Below are 19,150 nucleotides of genomic sequence, written 5' to 3' on the forward strand. Positions count from 1 at the left end.
CACAGAGACTTCCGCTCTTCCTCCTGGTCACTTGCTTCAGAACAGGAAGTTGTGAATCACAACGTAATCATTAGATATGAACTACTATATATAAACTAGGTAAACAGCAAGGTCCTACTGTAGAGCACAGGGAACTGTATTCAGTACCTCGTAATGGCCTACAATGAAAAAGAATCTGAAAAGGAATACATATATATATATGTATAAATGAATCACTAAACCGTATACCAGAAATTAACACAACATCGTAAATCGACTATACTTCAACAAAACAAAGCAAAACAAAACAAACCATAATCGTTAGTCTGTACTGCAAAGGCGGGGTTGAGGGCAAAGTAAGAGGTGATTACTGGGTGTCAGAGTCCTTGAAAGGAACTAAAACCAGGAACCAGAGGAGGCAGTCAGTGTCGCTGGAACTTGCACCTTCAGGAAGCTTCCCGGCCAGGACTCCTTTAGAAGACAGGGCACGCGGCGGGGCAACTCATGAGGGCCCACCGGGAATTTGGTGATGCTCTCCTTGAAGAGGGGCTGGGAAATCTTTCTAAACCTTCAGTATTTTCTCCAGTTCCTCCGTACTTTTCTGTTGTCATAAAGGCCAGGGAATCTCCTTGTCAGGCACCGTTTATTTATTTACACAACAAATATTCACTGCATCTTGACTTTGCCCAGGACATGCCATTGAGGCATCATAAACTTGTGTTTGCCTTTTTCCATTTTCTTCCTTCGTTTTTAGAAAAGGGTCTGACTTCAAACATCACTACCTACAGGTCCAGGCCAGTCCCTCCAGCCTCAGACTTCTGGGTTTGGCTTTTCCCAGTGACTGAGGCTTGAACGTTACTGCAGGTGTGGACAGACTGTGGGGGTGTCCCAGATGGACACGCCCTACCTCCCCACTTGGAGCTCTCCAACCAAGATGGCGCAACCCCAGAGCACGTGCCAAGTTAGAAGGCCCTCTCCCATTTAAGCCAGTGTTTCCAATCCTGACTATCTTTTATTTTTGTCCTGAAAACACTGCAGTGTCTTCAACAGGGGTATGTCGAATATAAGCTGGCTGGTTACTGGGAGAGCTTAGTGGCTAGAAGCCGACCGGGTGACAATTTGCAGGCTGTCCAGCTGTGAGTCCCCACATGGCAAAGTGCAGGGGATTCGGGCTGTGAGTAAACGGCCCCATCTCGCAAGACACTAAGGCACAGGGGCATCCAAACCGAGCTCCCTGCACTGTGCTGAGGGAGACCTTGAAATAACCTTCTTCAGTCAGGCTGGAGGCTGCAGCCTTTGGGTGAGTCTCCTCCCTCCCCTGTACCCCTCCTAGCCTGCTCTTATTTTCCAACTTGGCGTTTCATCCTCGGGGGAAATTCGATGGTCGCCACCTTCTCGGTTATTTCCCTATCTCTGTCCCACAGGGAGGTTTTATCCCCGAGCTTTTGGCTCCGTCTGACCATCCCAGCCAGAGCGCTTTTCTTTGTCCGGGTCCCTCCCTCTGCCTGAACAATTTCACTAGGGTTTAATTTCATTAGGCTTGAAACAAAGATGCGTTGGATGAGTTTGAACCAAAATAGCATGAGATCCATTCTCAGGCCAAATGCTCTAAATTGCTAGTCCGGGGTTTGAAATCTGCCCAGTGCGGGACCCAATAACACTGTCGTTTAATCCTTCAAAAGTGTCCCCTATTGTCGCAGAAGAGGCTATGACCCCATGCGCACTCGAAGCTGAAAACACGAGGAACAGGTGTGCGGAGTGAGGGGCTGTAAGGAATTCCTGCTGCAGCTCACGAGGTGAATGTCCTATGCCTGGCGCACCCTGAGAGGGACGCAAAGCGAGTCCACCAAAGACGTCAGAGTCAACACAGGAGCATTCTGGAAGTGTCAAGGGAAAGCCAGCATCCCCATGCCCAAAGCCACAGTGTGCAGCTGCCGGAGAGAGGCCCCATCAGAGGCCACTGAAACAGAACATTGGGGTTTTCATGTCTCAAAACCATAACCCACAATTATCCAAAACGATGGGAAGACGGCCAGAGCTTTGAGGGAGGAGCCAACGAGATGCTCCACAGGGACACCTCCACTGCTCCCGATTCATTTTCCTGAAGTCACTTCTACCTCAAGCTGGCCTGCCTCACGCCTGCGTCAAAGCGCGATAGTTCCAACGGCCAACGGCCAGAGCCTTCCCCTGCCGGAGAGTCCAACTCACGCCTTGCTGCCGATGCCCTTGAAAGACCCAGATCTGAGAAGCGGGCTGAACTACTACGTATAAAGTAGATCAACAGCGGGCCCCCACTGTACAGCGCGGGGAACTGTGTTCAATACCTTGCAGTCACCTATGATGAAAAAGAATCTGAACCAGAACACGTGTGTGTGCGTGTGACTGAGGCACGATGCTGCGCACCAGAAACTGACACAACGCTGTGAACCGACCCTACTGCAAGTAAAAAAGGAAAAAAATTGAAAGCAAATAAAGTACCTTCCCCTCCCCGCCATCAGCTGCCCCCACTCGCACCCGCCCGTGCTTTCTCCTTCTCAGACCGTCCTTCTTGCGGTGAAATTGTTCGAGACCCATCTCAGGACAGAGCACGGCATTTTCATTTTCCCTCTAAACGTGTCTGAGACGCCCAGCAAGGCACTTCCTTCCATCCTCTTATCTTTTGGGGTCACAACTGCACAGTGGATCACTTTCTTCAAGGACATTGTCTAATGCCTTTGGGCAAACGGACAGTTTAATTCTCCCCCACTCTGGGGACCACATCGCTGTGCCTCTCTGTCAGAATTCTTTCTAGGCCTTAATAAGCTTTCTGATGAAGTCTCCCGGCTCCTTGTAAAGCACTTGCTTTGTTCCCTGGCCTCTTTCAACGTCCTTCTAAGCAATGCCCCTCTTCTCACCACTCTTTCTTGTTCTATAACTGAATATCTGTGCGATGAATTTCGCCTGAACTCTGGCATTCGACAAGCGTCCATGTAGTTCATTTTTCAGATTAGAGAGGTAATACACGGACATTCAAACACTGGAAAACGCAGAAAAATATCAAAATTAAAGATAAACATAACCCTACTTCCCAGAGACGCCCAATTAAGACCACTCTATTCCACTTATATTTTGTGCACGTATATATTTCATATAGTTGTGTTACTACAAAAAAAGTTTAAGATCTTTTCTCTTAAAAACTTAATACAGTATCATGGGCACTCTCCTACGTCACTAAAATTGTTCACAGACACGACTTTAAACAGCGACATCATATCTGATGCTCTGGACCTACCATCATTTATCACATCATTTCCTAGCTCGATATTGGGATTGCTGTCTTCTCTGGCTAGCGTCGTGTCAGGAATTCATCTCCTGCAACCCCTTCTTCCAAGCGGACATTTGAATTTAGCTGAGCTGCAGCCTCCCGACTCAGCGGCTCACTCACAAATGTGCCGTGAACTTTGTCCCATGTGTTGGTCAGAACAGGCCCGGAAGGCACTCCTCCGCCTCAGGGCACCTGTCCGTCCAGCAGCGGCACAGGCCCGCCTTCACCAGGAGACTGACACGTCTAAACGATCATTATCATTACTGGTGTGCACACCCTGCCCCCAGGTCCCTCAGTGTCAGCATGCTTCCTTAACCCCACAGAGCCTGGCCCGGCTGCCCCGACCTCCCTCACCTGCACACAGAGGGCCCAGGCCGGGCCTGCACACCTGCTGATTCTCTTCCAGGAAAGATCAGCTCCCTGCAATTCAGGTCTCAGCCGCTCCGGATCTACAGTCTGCAGGATCTGGGGGTCCTCTCCCCACCAGCCACTCTCAGTGACAGCACCCAGGACCGCTGGGCTCCCTAGCCCACTCTCCCTGAAAATGGCTGCTTCTTGAATGCGTTCCTTGATTCTCTCTCCCTTCACTCAAGCCGTTTCTCTTGTTCGTTTCCATGACTTCTTTGCCCAGAATGGTAAGCGCATATAGCAGGAGCTCAATGAATGTTTCCTGCATGAATGACGAATGAATGAATGCATGCATGAAAGCATGAAAGTCAATCTCACTTCCCTGGTGAGCTACTCTGTATATTACTTTTCACATTATACGGATGCATTTTTTTACCCAGAGAATTTCTTAAATCTTGAAAATATCTGGAAACCTTTGGCCAATGTTTTGCTTCTAGGAATCTCTCCTGATGACAAAGACAGGAACGGAGACAACAAACTGGGCAAGGGATGGTCCTCAGAATATGAAAAACTTGAAAGCAACTCTCATAAAGAAAAATGGGGAAACTGTCACACGTGTTAATTGTTTATGAATGGTGAAATATTACGCAGCTGTTAAAATCCATGCTGTAAAGATTTTATAACAACATGACAATGACAACAAAGGCAATGATAATGATGTAACTGCGTGATCGAGTGAGAAGGACATTGTTCTTTATACCGTCCGTGTTCTACAAATTTTCTTCAAGGAGAACGTGTTTCTTTCACAGATAAAATCTAAAAAAACCTCCTGTTCGAGTTTAAAGGCAGGAGTACTCAACATTTGTTCTCACTTCTTTTTTTTTTTTTTGAGGTTTCTGTCCTCTTTTCTATGCTCAGAAGTGCTTGGCCAACAGTGGGTATTTCTTTTTTAAGCGTCACAGAAAGAATGTTCAAAGAAGGAACCGGTTTTATCGGCTTCCTTCTGTTTTATTATTCGTTTTCATGTTCTTTTTCATTCTAGGTTACTACAAGACATTGAATATAGTTCCCTGTGCAGCACAGTATAAAGTTGTTGTTGATCTATTTTATGTATAATAGTCAGTATCTGCAAATCTTGAACTCCCAATTTATCCCTTCCCACCCCCCTCCCCACCTGGTAACCGTAAGTTTGTTTTCTATGCCTGTGAGTGTGCTTCGTACAGGTTTACTTTTATAAAACCACCAGGTTCTCTTGGAACTGTCAGCAGTCCTCACCTCGACCGCTGCACCCCAACCCCACCAAAGCAGAAAGGGGCACCAGGACTTGCTCCGAGCTCACGGACACCCTGTGCCAAGTGAGGGAGGGTGTGGTCAGCACGATAGAAACAGCATTGTCAACACTTCCTGATGAAACTACAGGAGGTTTGGCAACCGATGCGGAGGAGAAAGGGGAAACGGGCAACAGAACACGGGACGCGGGGAAACCGACACAGTCGGACGGTCACTGGCCTTGGCTGCGGTGGTGCCATAGGGCAGTTTTTTCCCTTTGTATTTTCCTTCCCATGTCCGAGATAATCACCAGGAGCTGGACTCCCAAAATAGACACTTTTGTGGTTCGTTTATTCTCCTTGGAGGTCTTTTTTCTGTAGCTCTCTTCTAAAGCCAGGGAAACTTTGTTCTTTCCTTTTGTCTGTTTCTGACATGAAAGGCAGCCCCACTCGGCCAGGCGGCCTCCCTGGACACCCGGAGCAGCTGGAGCGCGCACCATCAGAGCCCCAGCTGCCCCCTTCTTCGCCCCCAGGAGGAAGAGGGAAAGTGGGACACAGAGGAACTAAAGACGACAAATACTTTCCATTGGAAGAGCACGTCCGACTGTCCCCAAATCTCCCACCGCCATCATTTCACTGGATGAGACCACAAGGGACCGCATCGCTATGTCTTCGCCTCGTAGCCCCTCGGGCAGCCTCTCCAGCACTGCTGCCCAGCTGCTCGCCGGGGTGGCCACGCTCCTCTGCCCTCCGGGCCTGCTGACAAGACTGGCTTTGGTCCTTGGGAGCCTCCATCATCTCTGACCAACAAGCTCAGTAAGCCCACCTCCCCTCTCGGTTTTCAGAAAGAGACCCTCTGGACTAGTCAGTAGGTGTCTTCCTGGTGCCAGCCTCTCCGACTGGTAGAAACTGCCTGGTTCATCATCTTGACAGCGACCAGCAGAAAGCAGTGTGGTGACTGACTGGTGATGCTTGTCCGGGACAGGTCATGGAGGGGGGCCTGGACGGACTGCAAGTCCACCAACAGCCATCTCTTACGAGCGCCATCTCCCCACTCCCCCGAGGCGTGTACTTGTGTCTTGGAAACTTCACACCCTCTAAATGGATGGGAGGTTTCTCCCACGTACAACAGGTAAAGCAACTGAATCACCTCACCCAGGCAGTGGGAGGCCAAGGCCAGGGCACCGTCTCATCCCAGGCAGGAGGGCGTAGAGAGTGCCACGGACGCCCGCTGCGCCCCCAGGCCCTCACATTAACCATGCTCCCCTCTGGGCTGCCTCTCACTCTTGCCACCACATTACTGGACCTCTCCCTACTCGCCTCAGGGCAGTGGGCACTCCATTCCAATAAATCCTCTGTGTGTGTCTTTATCCCCTGCTAGACTGTGGATTCCCTTGAGGCAGGAATCACAATCACACCAGGTTGGACAGACACAGAATGGGCTCCCAGTAAACATTTTTGAATAGAATTCAGCTGAGTCTCCAGATGAAGATCTCAGAGTCAGTCCTCTTAGTCCCTGTATGGACATTAAGGGAAGAAAAGCTCTAAAACTGAATTCTGCGCCCTCCAGTTTCTCAGTCCACTTTGCCAGTCCTCTGTGTTTGCACAGCAGTTCTCACGGGCGAGCAAGAACAGGAGGGCTCTCAAAGGAAGCGGATTCTTCCAGCTGGAGCATGACTTTGCACCAACATGCAAATACCCCCCTCCCTCATCCACGCACACGTGCACGCACACAGGGACACTGGATCGCACATATTTACGAACACTAGACATTCTGCTAAAATCCTGAGTGTTTTGGGTTAGGCCACCCAATATTGCTGAAGGCCATGAAGCCTCTCCGACTGAACTGTGAGTTTTCCAAAGCAATCAAACAAAGAAGGAGGAACAGGCACCGATTTCAGCAAGTTCCACGAGGCGACTCCAGATCTGGTTTGCAGAGGCTGTGTTTTGAAACCGCGCTTGCTGTCAGAGTATTTATTAATACAATCCTCCAGCACAGGGAGGCATTCACTGAACAAACCTCGATACGTTCGCAAATCCATGGGTTAAAACGATTTCATTATCTCACTCTACAAAAGGGGAGAAAGCCACCTAACCTTTACACTGCCCAGGATGCACACCCCCATCCCTCCGGACAGCCGTACCTTTCGGGAATTTTCTTTAGCAGAAATAAAAGCTTAATTCTCCAAATACTTCAAGCTTCGGGATTTTTGTTTTAAATCGGCTGGAAACAGTGCTGATGCCAAACGTGCTGCTAGAAATCAGGTTCTTTGTGTCAAGATGATTTTTGATGAACATGTAGAGGAAATCCCAATCGTGAAAAGGTCTGCACCTGAAATTATGCACCCCGCCCTCGTGACCAAACCCAAGAGGCCACTCTGCCTTTTTTGTTTCAATTATGTTTCCACACACGTGGCCCGGCTACCAACGGCATTTTGATTATATGTTCACGCCCAGCCTCAGCATGAAAAGGGACTGGAGGCAGCTAGGGATGCCACTGACGGCAGCCTCACCGAAATTTTGCTTTCTCCAACATGAACTGATTTTCCTAGCTGTAAGTTTTACTTTACAGAAGGGACAGATTTAGAGACCGATGCTCCTGGAGGACCAGTGGGTCCTGGATTCTTGAAAAGCCATGGAGGAAGCACTGCCTTGGGGGTCCCAGGATCTGGTTTCAGTTACACCCAAAATAACCTCCACTCCAGCCCCCCCTGCTGGAGAGGATGCCAGGAGCGGGCCCTCTGGGCGACACAGTGACCGAGGTGACGGAGAAATACACCAGACCTTGGAATTAAGACTCGAGACACACTGGGGGCAACGGGGATTCCTGACTTGCGGAGAAAACCACGCCCGGCAAGAGGTCACCACAAGGGCAGACAACAGCCTGGGACGCTGGCTAGTAATCTCTGGGAGGGACCCCCTTGGGGAATATCCTACCATCTGCTGTCTCCGTCCTAAGAACCCTGAGAGAGGGGGTAGGGGAAAACGAGCAGGCTTTTAAAATGAAAATCACGTCGACCCCCCCACAGGCTTTGAAGAAACCAAGGGTGGGACACCGCCCGCCTTGGGCGTCAGCTGAGAGACCTACGCTCAGCGAGGGGGCAGCCCGCCCCTCCTGTAACGGGTCATCGGGCGTCACTGAAGGCAGGACGGTTCCTCACACCTGGGACAGGCCGCGCCCGACCGGTCCCCCGGGACGTCTAACCCAGCCGCCGGGCCCCACCGGCACCATGCTGCGGTGCATCAAGGTCTGCACAGAACTGGATTCAAACCCACATGCAAGTCATCAGCCTGGGCTGATGCAAATTCACAACCGCACGAGGGGTGGGGGGGCCGATGGGAGGACAGGGAAGGAGCCAGGTAAAGCCGGGACCCCGCCGGCTCCTGTTCCCTGGGTATCGAAGCCTACTTACTAAATCCCTGGCCTCAGTGCCTCTCGCTGACCACTGACCTTTCCACTTTTACCCTCCCCAGGGCAGGTGGATACGGGCAACTTGTCTGCCCACAGTGCCACGTCCTAAGGATTGCCACAACTAGAATGGCCGCTGGCTTATCCAGCCCAGTATCTCACTGAATAGGGAAGACTGTGTCCTGTTTTGTTAACTGAGGCATTCCCAGCTCCCAGGAGGGTACCTGGCACATGTAACAGGTACTCAAAACTACTGCTGAATAGAACTGAATCCTGAAACGGGCGCCAAGGAATCCCTAGCGACAGGTTCAGGGTGTTTCCTTTGCAGCAAAGCAAGAAGAACACATGATGGGGGCGGGGCAGGGGAGGATGTGCCGGCAGACGACGTCAGTGCTGGGCTCCCCTGCCCTTCTCAGGCGGTGGGACCTTCAAGTCCCACACTTGCCTTGAGCCTCGGTTTCCTCATCTGAGACCAGCAGCGACGCCGGCAGCGTTTCCAGCGCTGTGACGTCGAGCCCCAAAGCCCTGCGGGGAGGCTTCCACGCAGAGGACGCAGAGCAGCCCCGCCTCCATCTTCGTCTGCTTCGCTCTGAGAGCTCGCAGAATTTTTCGTTTGACTAGAGAATTCCACTGCTAATGATAGAAGGCAGGAAAAACCACTTGCCTCTTTTGCCTCTGAAGGCTCCACCCCCTGAGTGTTCAAAATCCCTTAAATCTGGCTACACTGGCATCTTATGGTTCCCAGAACGCCCCGAAGTCCTTCACGCCCCAGGAGCAGTGTGCGTGCTGGGTCCTCCGCCTGCGGTGCCCTTCCCTGGCCGCCCACGGCTTCGTCTTCACTGGACTAATTCCGACTTAAAGGTCACTTCCTCGGCAAGGACCCCTGCTGCTCCCAGATGAATGAGTCCTGTTCATTGTTCTCACAGCCCTCTGTCCTATTTATTAAGAGTACTTCTCACAGTTAAATTGAACCAAATCAGTGTAATCCTTGGTCTAATGCCTGTTCCTCTCCCTAGATTATCACTTCCATGAGGATGACGACAGAGGCTGGCTCTGTTTTGTTCACCACCTCGTCCTCATACAGAGCAGAGCCCACGTGTTGCGCCCAATAACTACTTGAGACAATGAATAACAAATGTAACAGGTATTACGATGTTGCATAAGATGCTGAGTAAGAGTTCATTACCATGGGGGTACCATCCCATTACCGTAAGACACTGGACAAGCCAGGGCCAAGGTCACGCTTCTCACACAAAAGCAGAGAAGCCACACCAGCCCTTCCCCAGCCCTCTGGCTAACCCTCTGTCTTACGTGATGTCTCAAAGTGACAGCTCAAATTACCCTGGTGGGTACATTCCAGACCTGGGCTGTCTAATACAGAAGCCATTAGCCACATGCAGAGATTAAATGCACGGTGATTAAAATTAAATGGAATTAAAATTCAGTTCCTCAGTCACACTAGTCAGCCTTCAAGCGCTCGATTAGCCATACGTGGCCAGTGGCCACTGTCCTGGACAGTGAAGATGCAGACCGTTAACAGAACGTTTCCTGGTCAGCACCGTGCTAGTGCCTGCTTAGCCCAACACACGGCACCTTTCTGGGCCGTCCTGGACCACCTGGCTCCCTGTCTGGGTTCTGCCTTCCTTCCTAACATCATAACTGCGGCTGGACGCTCACTGCTGGTCCTTTCTGCAAGGACAGAGTGAGATTTTAAAAGCTTTCATCTGTCAAAGAAACTAACGTCTCTGATCTTTTCCTTCTGCTCAACAGATTTAAAATCATCTTTTTTCCTCATTATTTTTACACCCTTTGCTGGCAAGAAACTTCCTCTGGACGCCGGTCCCCTCAGAGCTGCCCCTGGTGTCGCTGGGCTCCTGGAGGGGCTGGCCTCATTCTGTGGGAGCCCTGCCTCTGCAGAGTCTGCGCTAAGCCCTTGGTTGGCTTCTCATCATTCCTGACACTCTTGGTTCATTTGTTTGTAAAGAAAACTTTAGTTTGCTGAATAACAGCTCCAACATCTGCATTCATCTCTCACTTTTCATAACACGCTTGGAGGCGAAAACTAGCTGGAGAGAAAACGTTTGCAAATCTGCTGCCCTGAAATGGACTCTCTTCATTCGGGACTAATTCCTACTGAGTTCATCACGGATTTGATTATTTTGTGACCATTTCCTCCAAGGCTTCTGTCTAATCTTTAGATTAGAGCTTTAGAGCAGTAATTCCTCCTTTTCCTCTTTCGTAACAGCACATTAAAGAGGGATTTCTCCCTGAGCTGATCCTGCTTTCGTGATGCCTTACAAACTACCCCCACACAGCTCCTGGCCTTCACGCGGGCTCCCGCAGACGCAGACACTGAGGCCAAGGAACTCCACTGAACCCCAGAAGAGAACTCAAGAATATTTACAGGAATACGAAAATCCCCGGCACCCAGCAAGGTAAAGTTCACCATGTCCAAATAGCCCGTGAGAGAGTACCGGTCCTGCAGGAGAGCAGGGAAACAGGGACCATGCTGAGGAGACAAAGCAACCCACCAAAACCCTGAACGGACACACGTGGGAATCGGCAGACAGGGTCACGAAAGCAGTGGTCATAACTGCATGCCACAGTTCAAATAGTCACGCGGAGACACGGAAGGTACCTACAAGATTCAACTGAGCTTCTCCAGATGACAACTATACTAAGATGAAAACACAGTGGACGGGATTAATGGCAGGCTGGATGCTTCAGAAGTAACGACCAGTGGCCTTAAAGATACAGTAATAGAAACGATCTAAAAGAAAAGAGAGAACAAAGAAATTTCAACACCCCTCTCTCTCAATATAACGAGTAGAAAGAAAGCAAATAGGGGGCAGCAAGTCAGGAGGCATGAGACTCAACCCTGCCAACCAGCTTGGCCTAACTGACATTTATGGAACCCTCTGCCCAGCAGCAGCAGAAGCATGTTCTTTGCGAGTGCACACAGAACACCAATCAAAACAAATCAAAGCAAACCATATTCTGGGCCATAAAACGAGCCTCAGGTAATGTAAAAGGAATCAAGGCATATAAAGTTGGTTCCCCGTCCACAGCGGAACTAAATCAGAAATCAGTCACATCTGATACCCGAAAAAAATTGCCTGAATGTTCGGAAACGAAATAATACATTTCTAAATAACCCATATGTTACAGAAGAAGGCAAAGAGAAATTAGGAGGCTTTTTGAGCAGAATAAAAATAAAAACACGTGATCAAACTCTGTGGAATGCCACCAAGTAAGAGGAAATACCTAACACTGTGCATCTACATCGAAAAAGAAGAAAAGTTTCAAATCAGTAACCTTGGCATCTACCTTAGAAAAAAAATTAGGAGAAGAGCAACCTGCATTCTGTTTCCCACAGTGGCTGCACCACACAGCATTGCCATCAACAGCGCACCAGCGTTCCCTTTTCTCGACACCCTAGCCAACATATCTTTTTATTTGTTTATTCGCTTGTTTTTATTACAGCCATTGTAACAGGTGGGAAGTGCTATCTCATTGTGGTTTTGATTTGCATTTCCCTGAGGATTACTGATGGTGAGCACCTTCTCTGGACCTGTTGGCCATCTGCATGTCTTCTTTGGAGAAATCTGTATTCAGTTCCCTTGCCTTTCTTTTTAACCAGGTTATTTGTATAGTTTGGTTTTTGTTTTGTTTTGTTCTTTGTTGGCTATTGAGTTGCAGGAGTTCTTTTTATATATTGGAATATTAACCTTTTCTCAGATATCTGGTTAGCAAATATTTTCTCCCATTCCATCGCTTGCCTTTTCATGCTGTTGACTGTACCCTTTGCTGTGCAGAATCATTTTAGCTTGTGATAGTCCCCCAACAGAATTACCATTCGATCCAGCAGTCCTACTTCTAGGCATATATTCAAACAAACTTAAATCAGTATCTTGAAGAGACACATGCATTCCCATGTTTGTTGCAGGATTATTCACAATAGCCAACCAAGACAAGGAAGCAACCTAAATGTCCACTGAAAGATGAATGGATAAACAAAATGTGGTCTGTATCTACAATAAGATATTACTCAGTCTTAAAAAAAGAAGGAAATCCTACCATCTGTAGCAACTGAATGAACGTGGAGGACATGATGCTAAGTGGAATAAGCTAACTATAGAAGGACAAGTACTGCATCAAACTCACGGAGGCCAAGAGTAGAACGACTGCCAGTGGCAGGGGGAGAAGGAAACAGGGAGGTAAGAGTCAAAGGGGACAAAGTTTCAGTCATGTAAGATGAATAAATCCTAGAGATCTACCGTACACACTAGAGTTTACAGTTAATAGTACTTTACCATATACTAAAATTTTTCCAAGAGGATAGATCTTACATTGTGCTCTTATCACACACACAAAAAAATAAACAAATAAAGAGGACAGGAGGAAACTTTGGGAGGTGATGGATACGCTGACGACATAGATTGTAACAATGGCTTCATGGATGTGTCCTGTCTCCAAACTCATCAAGTCACGTACATCTGACAGGTACAGCTTTCTGAATGTCAATCACACCTCAGTAAAGTGGTTAAAAAAAGAACAAATTAAATTCAAAGTAAGTAGAAGATAGAAAATAATAAAGATCAGAGTGGGAATTAACGAAACAGAAAACAAACACACGAACAAAAGAACAAGAGAGAAAATCAATGAAATCCGAAGTTGGTTCTAGAGATTATCAATAAAACTAACAGATCAGGAATGAGAGAAGTGTCATCAATACAGATTCTCCCTATATGTTAATATGACACTAAGTGAATATTATGAATAATTTTATGCCAATGTATTTGACAACTTAGATGAAATGAACAAATTTATTGACAAACACAAGGTACTAAAGCTCATTCAAGAAGAAATAGATCATTTGAATATCTCTCTATTAAATAAATTAAATTTGTAGTTAAAAACCTTAATATAAATAAAACTCTAAACCCAGATGGCTTCATTGTATGAAACAGGAAAGACGTACCACCAATCCTGTACAAACTCTTCCAGGCTCCCATACAGCTTAATCTATAAGGCCAGTATTAATCTGTTACCTACTCAAACCAGACACAGACGTTACAAGAAAAAGAACTATGGACTAATATCCCTCATGAACATAGATGCAAAATTATAAATAAAACTTTAGCAGATTGAACCCAATACTATAGAATCATATCATGACCAAGTGAGATGTGTCCTAGGAATCAAGGTTGGTTTGACATTCAGAAATCAATTGATGTGGAATACCACTCAGCCATAAAAATAATGAAATAATGCCATTTGCAGCAGCATGGATGGACCTAGAGATCATCATATTCAGTGAAGTAAGTCAGACAGAGACAAATATCATATGATATCACTTAGATATGTGGAATCTAAAAATGTGATACAATTGAACTTATTTACAAAACAGTACAGACTCACAGACACAGGAAAAAAAAACTTATAGGTTGCCAAAGGAGAAAGTGGGGGAAGGATAAATTGGAAGCTTGAGATTAACTACTGTATATAAAACAAATAAACAACAAGGTCCTACTGTATGGCTCAGGGAACTATGTTTAATGTCTTATTATCATAACTATAATGGAAAAAATCTGAAAAAAGAATATATATGAATATATATATATATATATATAACTGAATCACTTTGCTATACACTGGAAACTAACACAATGCAGTAAATCAACCACACATCAATTTAAAAAGATCAATTGATGTAATTCACCATATCAACAAATTAAAACGAGAAACTTTATGATCATCTCACTAGATGCATAAAAAGCACTTGACAAAATCCAGTATCATTTTTGATTTTTAAAAGAGTCTCAGCAAACTAGGAATACAGAGGAACTTCTTCAACTGATAAACAGAATATAGGAAAAGCCTATAGCTTATATCACACTAAATGGTGAAAGACTGGAATGCTTTTCCCCCATATGAAACAAGACAAGGATGTCCACTCTCCCTGCTTCTGTTCAATATTACAGGAGTTCCAGCCAGTGCAGTAAGTCAAGAAAAAGAAATAAAAAGTACACAGATAGTAAAGATTGAAGTAAAGCCGTATTTATTTGCAGACAACATAAGCCTCTATTTAGAAAGAAACTAATGTAATATATAAAAAGATACTAGAATGAATATTTGATTTAGCAGGCTACAGGATACAAAAATCAATATGCAAATGTCTGCTGTAATTTTAAATGCTAACAATGAGCAATCAAAACTTGAAATTAAGGCAAAATACCAGAAATTTAAAAGTTTAAAAAGCAATACCATTTAAAGTAGCATAAAAACATAATAAATCCGGGATTAATCTGACATATGATGTGCAGGATCTGTGCACGGAAAAATACAAAACCTTAGACAGAAATTAAACTGCAGACAGAAACTAAACTCTTAACAAATGGAGATGCATACCACATTCATGTGTTGGAAGACACATTATTGTTAAGATGTCAGTTCTCTCTGACCTATAGATCCAACACAATCCCAATCAAAAAATCTCAGCAGGCTTTTTGAAGAAGAAAAAAATTGTGGTAAAGTTAAGTAATGAAGGCATATCAGTTAGGAGTCTTAGAAGTTAAATCATGAGCCAGAAGGAAATGATTATCAACGAGAGAAAAGAGAAGGCTCCGATTCTTGAAATGAACAGAAAGGAAAGATTTACTGGAAAGGAAAAAGCGGTATAAAACACCTGTAACGCAACGAGGTGGGTTACATTCCTCTAAAGCAGTGTTTGAAGAAAATGGTGCTGATTTCCCCTGTAGGGGACCCTCTCCCCTGCCCACGTTGAAGGAGAATGAGCTGTGTTTCTTACTTTCTATCAGCATCTCACCTCCCACCGGAATCTCACCTCCTGTTGACCCCGGTCCTCAGAGAGCAAAGCGTGTGATGTAACACGTCTTCTTCAGGCCTCACACGACTGCATCAAGCACGAATAGCCCTTTCAACATCACAAAGATAGTTCCCATTTATGTTCTTTCCCGGAAGCTTCCACCTTCCATAATAGAGGCAAACAGCCTCACTGTCTTCTCTAGCCTCACAGTCTTCACCTTATATGCTCCCTATCTGTTTAATTACCACTTTTTTTAAGGCACCATCTTTCCCTTTATAATCACTCACATTTCGAAAAACGCATATATTTTCAAGGTAAAATGAAACAAGAGATAAGGACAAAGCCAGTCTTTCTTTTGAAAATGATGAATGTTTGCTGTCTAATAAGTTGTTTTTAGTATTTTGTTTTCGTTCAAAGTTTGAAAACACCACCAAACTCCAGGGCTCAGGTCTCATTTTCTTTCCAAATGCCCTGGTTTCCAACTGGTTTGTTATCCTGATGGGAGGCCTGAGCGTCAAGATTTGCATCTCAAATAATTATTTCATACCTTTGGCGAGAACCTAACTGATTATGATGAAAAACAAATCATTTGTATTTCGAGACAAGAAAAGCATATGGCTTGCGGAAGAATCTTTGCTAATGAGAAGGAGATAATGTATGATTTAAGAGTTCCAAATCTGTATGTTAAAAATACGCAAGAAAGGGAATGAGGGGAAACTTGAAGAGTGGGTATTATGCGCTTATAATGAGACAGAACACACTGATTCTACTGAGTGGGGTTGAAATGGACATGACTACAAATACACAGCAAAGGGTCTCATGTTTGCCACCTCGGATAGTGACATTAATGACCATCTTCTCATTTACCCTCTGGGCCAAGTTATCCTCTAAATTCAATCCCACCCCTACTCACACAGGCCACGTGGATGCGCCCTGAAGCAGAATTCAGCTCTGTTGACTGGGATGAACAAGCAAAAGAACATCCAAATTCAGGGCTGGCAAGTGGAGGGGCTGGAGTCTGCCTGCCTACCGCTGGCAAGCTTCTTCTGGCACTAATTACCATGATTTGACATGACTGCATATTTTTTAGACACCATATGATCCTGGCAAATGAAAGTGTCAGTGAAAATTATACTCCATCAGCTTAAACCTTCCTAAATGCCAGGGGAGTAATTAGATCTGCACTGTGAGCAAACTCTTTTCAAAGGGTGCTGATCCTGATCACGTTTTATTCCAAACAAAGGGTTCGAGAATGAATGGCTCTTGTTTATTTCTCTTAAACCATTGCCTGTTCTAAACCTGCTCTGCCCAATATGGCGGCCACCGACGACACCTGGCTGCTTGGCACAGGCACCGCGGCCGGTCTGAATCGAGACTGGCTGTAAGTGCCAAAGACACTGAATGAAAAAGAGACTGTAAATCCCTCAGTAGTGAGTTTGTATTGATTACATGTTGAAATAATACTATTTCAACAAGTAATAAAATGGGTTAAATATTTAAGTTCATTTCATCTATTTCTTTTTACTTTACTTAACGTAACTATTAGAAACAAAATACACATGGCGACTTCACTCAGTATGATAATCTCTAGGTCCATCCATGTTGCTGCAAATGGCATTATTTCATTCTTTTTTACAGTTGAGTAGTATTCCATTGTGTGAGTGTGTGTGTGTGTGTGTGTATACATTTTCTTTAGCCAGTCATCTGTCCATGGACACTTAGGTTGCTTCCATGTCTTGGCTATTGTAAATAGTGCTGTTGTGAACAAGGGAGTGCATGTATGTTTTCGAATTAAGAGTTTTCCCCAGATATATGCCCAGGAGTGGCATTGCTGGATCAGAGGGTAAGTCTATTTTTAATTTTTTAAGGAAGCTCCATAGTGTTTTGCATAATGGCTGCAGCAAACTACATTCCCACCAGTAGTGCAAGAGGGTTCCCTTTTCTCCACACCCTCTCCAGCATTTATCATTTGTGGCCGTTCTGACTGGTGTGAGGTGATGCCTCATTGTAGTTTTGACTTGCGTTTCTCTGATAATTAGCAATACTGAGCAAATTTTTCATGTGCCTGTTGGTCATTTGTATGTCTTCATTGGAGAAACATTTGTTTAGGTGTTCTACCCATTTTTGGATTGGTTATTTGTTTTTAGTTGTTGTTGTTGTTATTGAGTTGAATGAGCTATTTGTATATTCTGGAAATTAAACCAAAGAAAAATACCATATGATATCACTTATATGTGGAATCTAAAAAAATGACACAAAAGAACTTATTTACAAGACAGAAACAGACTCACAGACATAGAAAACAGACTTATGGTTACCAGCAGTGCAAGGGGAGGGTGGAGGGATAAACTGGGAGTTTGGAAATTGCAGATACACACAACTATATATAAAATAGATAAGTTTATATTGTATAGCACAGGGAACTATATTCAATACCCTGTAACTGCCTACAGTGAAAAAGAATACGAAAAAGGAATATATATATATGTGTGTGTGTAACTGAATCACTATGCTGTACACCAGAAAACAACATTGTAAACTGACTATACTTCAATTTCAAAAAGGGAAACAAAAACAAAAGCAAAGTAAGTGCTCAGCAAATGTTAGTAGTTAGCATTTATGAGTAAAAGATAAACGTACATTGAACAAACACACAGGCACCTTACGTTACATCCCCATTAGGCAGCGCCATTCTGGAGAATGGAGGTTAATGAGCCCTGTACACGCACGTGGTCTCTCTGGAAGTGTGCAGATTCGGAAAGCAACCAAAAAGGGAGCCCACCTCTTGGTGAATTCCCACACACATTAAAAGTTTAACCCACTGGGAGCACCAGGATGTGGGCCATTTCCTTCCACAGAGCAGCGAACGTCACGTTCAAGGGCTTGTTCAGCTTCTGCAGTGACGAGTGATTCCGGGGGATCATTTTCATGTCATGTTGCAGCCAAAATGTCATTCTCATTATTAAAAAAACAAATGAACCGAAAATACCTCTGGGGAAGGGAGGGGGACTACCCCCGCTGACTGAGGGCTAGAAGACTGAAGCCCCCAGATCGGAACCCGGCCACCTCGTCCAGGTTCCAGCCCCTAGTTGCCTGTCCCATCCCAATAGCTCACCACATCCATAGGCCTCGTCACTGTTTCCCAAACTCCTCGCAGGCTTTCCCTGCTTCACACCTTTTCACATGCCATCCCTCTTCCTGGCATGCTCTGATCCTCTTTCTCTGCCTGTAAAACTCCTACTCATACTTTAAAGCCCAACTCAGATGCCTCCTCCTTTGCAAAACTTTCCCACTCTGTCCCCGTGGCACGCTGGCATTCTTAGCATTTAATTACCAGAGCACAACTGGTTTTGCTGTAATTATTCAACTATGGCTCTGCCTGCGCTCCTTTCATGTGTGCCTTCCCCTGTGCTCACAACACTGTCAGGCCAGCACAATAAATGGTGTGTGTGTGTGTGTTTGCAAACACACTCACATAGGAAAGAAAAATCTATAAACCTAACATAGTTACATATCCAAATGTTAAAATCGGTCAAATGGTGGTGGGATTATGGGTGATTTTTTAAATTGTGGTAAAATGCATGCAACATAAAATGCCTCATCTTAACCATGTGTAAGTGCACAGTTCAGGAGCATTCAGTTTATTCACATTGTTGTGCAACCAGTCTCCAGAACTTTTTCATCTTGCAAAACTGAAACTCTGTCCCAGTTAAACAACTCTGCCCCCATCCCCAGCCCCTGGCAGCCACCATTCTACTTTGTTTCTGTGAGTGTGCCTCATATAAGGGAAATCATACAATATTTGTCTTTTTATGACTGGCTTATTCCTCTTAGCATAATGTCCTCAAGGTTCATCTATGCTGTAGTATGTGTCAGAATTCCCATCCTTTTTTAAGGCAGAATAATATTCCATTGTATGGCTACACACTTTTTTTTGTCTATCCATTCACTCCTTGACATTTCATCTGCTTCTACCTTTTGGCTGTTGTGAATGGTGTTGCTATGAACATGAC

At 45.4% G+C, this 19,150-nt stretch overlaps 1 protein-coding gene across 3 annotated transcripts in view; it reads right to left on the minus strand.

Annotated features, from left to right (window-relative positions):
- SLC24A3 (solute carrier family 24 member 3) overlaps positions 1 to 19,150 on the minus strand; it is a 428,089-nt gene that overhangs the window by 252,748 nt on the left and 156,191 nt on the right. The window lies entirely within an intron of this gene.

The sequence above is a fragment of the Camelus ferus genome, chromosome 19 (genome assembly GCF_009834535.1).
Source record: "Camelus ferus isolate YT-003-E chromosome 19, BCGSAC_Cfer_1.0, whole genome shotgun sequence".
NCBI lineage: Eukaryota > Metazoa > Chordata > Mammalia > Artiodactyla > Camelidae > Camelus > Camelus ferus.